The 5,833-nt window shown below is 58.2% G+C and overlaps 1 long non-coding RNA gene across 3 annotated transcripts; it reads left to right on the top strand.

Moving 5' to 3' along the window:
- Positions 1–460: 460 nt before the first annotated feature.
- LOC144371136 (uncharacterized) lies at positions 461–5,183 on the top strand. 3 transcript variants are annotated; one of them, XR_013431243.1, is made up of 3 exons: positions 461–2,641; positions 2,923–2,978; positions 4,954–5,183. It is a non-coding gene; the product is annotated as an uncharacterized LOC144371136 (long non-coding RNA). The 3 variants fall into 3 exon arrangements; XR_013431244.1 differs by having other exon boundaries at positions 461–1,038; XR_013431242.1 differs by lacking the exon at positions 4,954–5,183 and having other exon boundaries at positions 2,923–3,986.
- The last annotated feature ends 650 nt before the right edge of the window (positions 5,184–5,833 follow it).

The raw sequence follows: 5,833 nt of genomic DNA on the forward strand, positions 1-5,833 counted from the left end.
AGTTCAGCCTTTTCCAGAAAGATAAGCAGAATCACAAAGTGAGTAGTCTTGCTTTTCTCCCTTCCTCCCCCTCCCTCTTCCTGCTGAGCTGGGGAAGGAACCCTGCTGGCAGGCATGCTACCAACATGTCACATCCCCAGTCTGTATGCAGCCTCTGAGTCTGTCCTTGCACTCAGCATAATGCATCGGGGACTCTTGATATTGCAAGTATCAAGTTCTTTTTTAATCCTTTAAAAGAAGGGTAAACTTCACATAACATAAATTCACCTTTTAAAATGCACAAGTGAAGTAGTTCTTAACACAGTCACAGGGTTATGTAGCCTCACCACTGTCTAACACCAGAACATTCCATTACCCCAAAAGGAAACCCCATTCCCAAGGGCAGTAGTAACGTGGTCCTCTCCCCCAGCCCTGCATCCACCAGTCCACTTTCTGGGCTGGACGTTTCCTATCAATAGAGTCACACGCTGTGGCCTTTGGGATCTGGTTGGCTCAGGAGACGTCTTCAAGGTCGCTCTGTTCCCCGTCACAGTACTTTTTAAAGAGAATTGCATTCCGTCCATCAACCTGGACCTCGGTTTACGGGCTCACCTGAGCACAGAGGTTCGGAAAGTTCTCGGTTTTCCGTGAGGAGGAATAGAAGTGCTATGGGCATCCACGCCAGGTCTTGGTGTGGACTGAAATTCTGATTACTCGTGGATAATTCAGGGCGTGGGCTGCCAGGTCCTCGAGGACTTGATGGGGTAAGTACTATTATTAGACCCATTTATCAGGAGACTAGCCTGCCACTTGTCCGTCTCTCGCTCACACACACCAGACTGGGCCACCATCCCTCGCCTAGTCCCTCTAGGACCCGCGCGGGAGCCCAAGGTCCCCTTCCCACAGGCAGCACCAAGGTCGTCCTGGACCCCACCCAGCGCGGCGTCCCGCCCCACAGCCCGGGCACCGACAACCGTCGCCGCAGGGGCCCGGAGACCCAGACGCGCTGCAGACACTGCGATTTGTTCATCTTTCCAGCCAACCCGTCTCGTCCTGACGGTAATTAGCTCCCAGACTGGTGGGGAGACATGAACAGCCTCCCCGTCATCGCGACGGCCCCACGCCCACAGGCCACGGGCACCTGCAGGGAGACAGTGTGGGCCGGGAGAGCAGGGTGTTCCGGGCGGTCCCCTCGCCCTCCTCCTCCCTGCCCTGCGCTGTGCGTCCCAGTGGGCTCGTGCCCGGGGGTCCCGGGCCTGGCACATGCAAGCCCGCGAGCTCGTGCAGGCCGACACACGCCAGGCACGCCCCTGCGTCGGTGCAGGCGTGGCGCGCGGGTGTGCACGCGTGGGGTGGGAGAGCGCGGCGCACGCGCACGCGGCTGGAGCCAGGACGCCCCGCCCTCCGCCTGCCCCGCCGCGGGCCGGAAGACCTGCGGCGGCGCGCGCTGGCGTCACGGGTTTCCACGGCCCCCAGCGCGGGGGCTGGGGTTCCCTGGCGCAGGAACGCCCGTGACGGCGGCGCCGGCCTGCGTCGGGCGCGCGGGGGGCTGGACCCGGGCTGCGGTGACGTCAGCCCCTGGCGTTACTGGAGCCGGCCTGCGCGGGAGGGAACTTGGAAAATGAAAGTGACACTAACTTATTTGTAGTGACAACACGTGAAGAGCGCTTAGGAGGGGGTCTGCCGCGGGCTGAGCGATGTGATTCCTCATTCACGGGGAAACTGTGGCCCAGGCACTGCCACCACCCCCCCCCCCAGCGCATGCCTGGCACAGAGTTCGGGCTCAGGTCTCCTCTCCGCAGGGTGTGGTGACCAGAGGTGCGGCATCCTTCTTCTAGAGCTCTCTGGAATCCAGACCCCCCACTACCCGCTGGTCACCCTCTCTTCTGCACAGCCAGGCACAGAGCCTGTGGGTGTCCTGTGCCACCCAGCCAGCCGGGAGCTGAAGCCAGTTCTGTCCACACTGTGGGTCTCGCCCCATCTCTGGCCTCTGTGGTGGCCAGAGGCGGTGCCCGCACCGAGCTGCCCGGCGGGGTGTGCCCACCGGCTGCCTGAGTGCCGACGCCAAGGCTAACAGACTAAATATAGCCTGGGAGGAGGCTAGGCCTATTTTTAGCCTGGGGAGCCTGGGCCCTCCGGTTTCCCAGGTCGGCAGCCCAGGGCCTGGACCTGGCTTTAGGAAGAAGGGGCGGCTCCACTTTCCGGGGTCCCCACCTCCAATGGAGCTGGGTAGCCCAGCCAGGCTTTCTGCGCCACCTCCGCACCCCAACGCTGGGAGGAGGGTGGCGGGGAAGGTCACAGAGGGGCCTGGGTGTTGTCCTGGGGAGGGGTGGCCGCCGCCACCTCTCCTCAGCCGCCCCTCTCCTGCTGCCAGCCCGTGCTGGCCTGTTGTGGGGCTGGGAGGCTGCCTTCTATTTTGGGAAGGTGCTGGAATAATTTCCCTGGCTATTTTTAGCCAGTTTGGGGATTCCTCCACCCTGGCTGCCCGCCCCGCCTCTCCGCCTCCTCCCTGTCCTCTGGCTCCTCCGGCTGACCGGTGGCTGGCCTCCCACAGAACCGGGCTGGCCGGGACAACCAGCCTGGGGGCAGCCCCAGGGTGGGGAGACCCCCAGATCTCTCGGTCGAGGGAAGGGAAGATTTAAAGGGCGGGTCCTTGTTCCAGGTGAGTGAGACGTCGGCCTCCAGGAATCCGTGACTGCCTCACACCTGACTTCTGCCTGGGGCGGGTGGGGCTCTCAGAGCCTGACCTTTCACCTCCTTTCTGGGTTGTCACGTGTCTGCCTGCTGAGAAAACATCTTAGTCTTGGCACGCATCCCTGGATTGGGGGTTCGGATGGCCCCAGTGGGAGAGTGAGGGTAAACTGAGGGCAGAGAGGGTGCTGGGGGCGCCGGGTGGGCTCTCCCTGAGGGTTTCATTCCTATGCACACCCTCCCCCTTTACAGCTGGATAACCTTGGGGCAGCTACTTCACCTCCCTGGGCCTCCTTTCAGGAAACAGGGTGAGTGACAGTCACAACCCAGTGAGTCTGCGAATGCACCAGCCCTGGCAGTGGAGGGGATGGTCCCAGGGAGGTCGCTGAGCGAGGTCTGGCCGCAGCTGAGGGGCCTCCTTCCTCCTCATCTTCTGCGAGGCCGGCAGAGCCACCCCAGGTTACAGATCAGGAAACCCAAGGCCTGGACTGATTTCAGAAGCCTGGGGTCTCATGACAAATGACACATGGGAGGCCAGGCTCCTGACTTTTTTTGGCTCTGACCCACGTTTCCAGAGCTGCCTTTGTGTTCTTCCCGGGCCTTCTGGCACTCCCAGATGTTTTCTGGGTACTGTATGAGTGTCCTGTGGCTGCAGTGACAAAGCCCCACCAACTCAGTGGCTTCAGATACCATGAATTGATTCTCTTACAATCTGGAGGTCAGGGCCCATAACAGTTCTTTCCAGACTAAAAACCAAGAGGTGGGCAGGGCTTGTCCCTCCTGGAAGCTCCAAGGGAGAGTCCTTGTCCTTGTCCCTTTTTCCAGCCCCTAGAGGTGTCCATATCGCTGAGCTCCTGGCTCCTTCAGTCTCTGATTCCGATCCTCCTGCTCTTACCCTGCCTTGATGTCCCCACTGTGTGTACGTCTAGGTGGCCTGCTGAATTTCTGCCTTGCCCTGATCGGACTCATCATGTGGGCTGGCTGAAGCTGGCTGGATAGGAACAGCGAGGCCACCAGACTAGGTCTGACGTCACCAGGATCTCATGTGCATGCCCCTGCCCTGACAGTGGACAAGTACCATGATGGTGACTGGTGAGGTCCACAGTAGGAGCGCAAAGAAGTGGCACCTAAGGTCCAGGGAATCCATGAGCTTCCTCCCCTTTATGAGCCTTTCTCTCCCCTTCTTTTTTCTTTTTTTTTTTTTGCCTACCTCTGAAACCCCCGACCCTTACAGGGCGGGAAGCTGATTTGCAAGTTTATCTCCCACTTCTCCTTTTCTGGGCCAAGAATAAAATTCTCCTGCTCTGCCCAGTCATGCTGGGCCTCATTCCTGGTTCCACAATCTGAGAGGGAAAGGACCCAGCCTTTAGGGTCCAAAATGGCAGCAGATTCTGCAGGTCAGTCGGTCGGGGAGGCTCTGTCTGTTTCAGTCTGGAGGCGTGGCCACCCTCCGCTTGCGGCCTCCAGCTCCAGAGTGGGTATTTCAGTGTCTCCCAGCCCCTCCCCGACGGACCCTCTGGCCTCCCTCTATGAAGACCCCATTGTGAAGGGCTTGGGATTTCCAGGAAACGGAGGCAGATTTCAGACATGCCAGAGTACTAGGCCTGAGTTTATGAAAGAAATAGGAAAAGGGGACACTCTCCAGGGAGAGAGCAGTCCCCGCAGAGAGGAGGCAGACAGTGTGCTTCCCCTGCACTTCATTTAATTGGCCTCCCAGAGAAGTTCCCAGGGCATCCAGGTCCACCTCTGGGCTTCTGACCCATAGCAAGATGACATCAGACTCTCAGGTCCCCGCTGCCGTGACAACTGTAGGGTGTTTGGGGTTCTTTTGGCCCATGCTGACCAGTTCTGATTGGATTCTTAACCACAGATTCCTAGAGATTTTCTGGTTAGAAGGAATCATCCTTATCTCCCTGAGCTTTGGGATCTGGTCTGTGAAGAGTCACAGAGGTCTGCCCCTCCAGGGTCACCTGGGTTCCTCTTGTCAACACTACTTGGGCCTGAATTTCTCCTGCAGATAACAGGTCGTTTTCGAGGAATGTGACATGGCCTGTCCACTTCAGCCAGGCCGGGCTGCAGGTCAATTGCTTCTTGGAAAAGGAAGTGGCCAGGTGTCTGCACAATGGGCCTATTTCATAGAGTTATTCCCTTAACCTCGCGTTGCCACCACTCACGGCTGACTGTCCCCATCACCACGATGACATTGGCCCCCGGAGAATTCAAGATGATCTCCATCTCTGTCCTTAACTTAATCCCATCTGCAAACTCGAACGTTTTTCACAGGTTCCATGGATTAGAAATGGGTGTCTCTGAGTGACCTGAGTCTGCCTCAGCCACCTTCTTTCAGCACCCTGCTGGGCGCTGCCAAGAGGAACAAAGCCCGAGGGGTGCCTGCTGTCCTGGAGCTTACCTTTGCAGGACTGAGGTCAGCATGGACGTGTGGTCACATAAGGGACAAATGCTTACAAGTAGGCTCCTGAGTAAAATATATTTGAGTCTTGAAAAACAAGTAATTTTGGGTGTGCTATGTAATATTTAGAAAATAACATAGTTTAATATGCCCATGTAATATTTGAACCACACTAAAAATAGCAGAATATTACTCCAGTGTGCGTAGACCACGTTATAATTCATCATAGAAGGGATCTAATTGTAAGTAATGAATAAGCTCATGGACTGGATGAAAGTGGGTGCAGGGCCTGGTGCCAGGGTGCACGCCTGCAATCCCAGCGGCTGGGGAGGCCGAGGCAGGAGCTTAGCCATGGTGAAGCGCTAAGCAACTCAGTGAGATCCTGTCTCTAAATAAAATTCAAAATAGGGCTGCGATGTGGCTCAGTGGTCAGTGGAGTGCCCCTGAAGAAAGGAAAGTGGGCACCCTTCTGGTTCCATTCTGTAGCCCCCAGAATACCTAAGGCTCCGCCCCTCTCGCCTGCGCATCCACCTTAGCATCGCGGGCAGTGGGCCAATCAGGTCCCACTCGCCCCCCTCTCCCGGGGCCTTCTGCGCAGCAGCAAGGGGCGGAGCCTTGTGAGGGGCGGGGCATTGCTCCCAGACTCCACCCCCTCGCCCTTCCAGTCGCCTTAGGCCACCAGGCTCCTCATCCCCCGGGTGTCCCCAGGCCCCAGCCCCTGACCGCTCGAGTGGCCCTTAGGCCACCGGGCTC

The sequence above is a fragment of the Ictidomys tridecemlineatus genome, chromosome 2 (genome assembly GCF_052094955.1).
Source record: "Ictidomys tridecemlineatus isolate mIctTri1 chromosome 2, mIctTri1.hap1, whole genome shotgun sequence".
Classification (NCBI taxonomy): Eukaryota; Metazoa; Chordata; class Mammalia; order Rodentia; family Sciuridae; genus Ictidomys; species Ictidomys tridecemlineatus.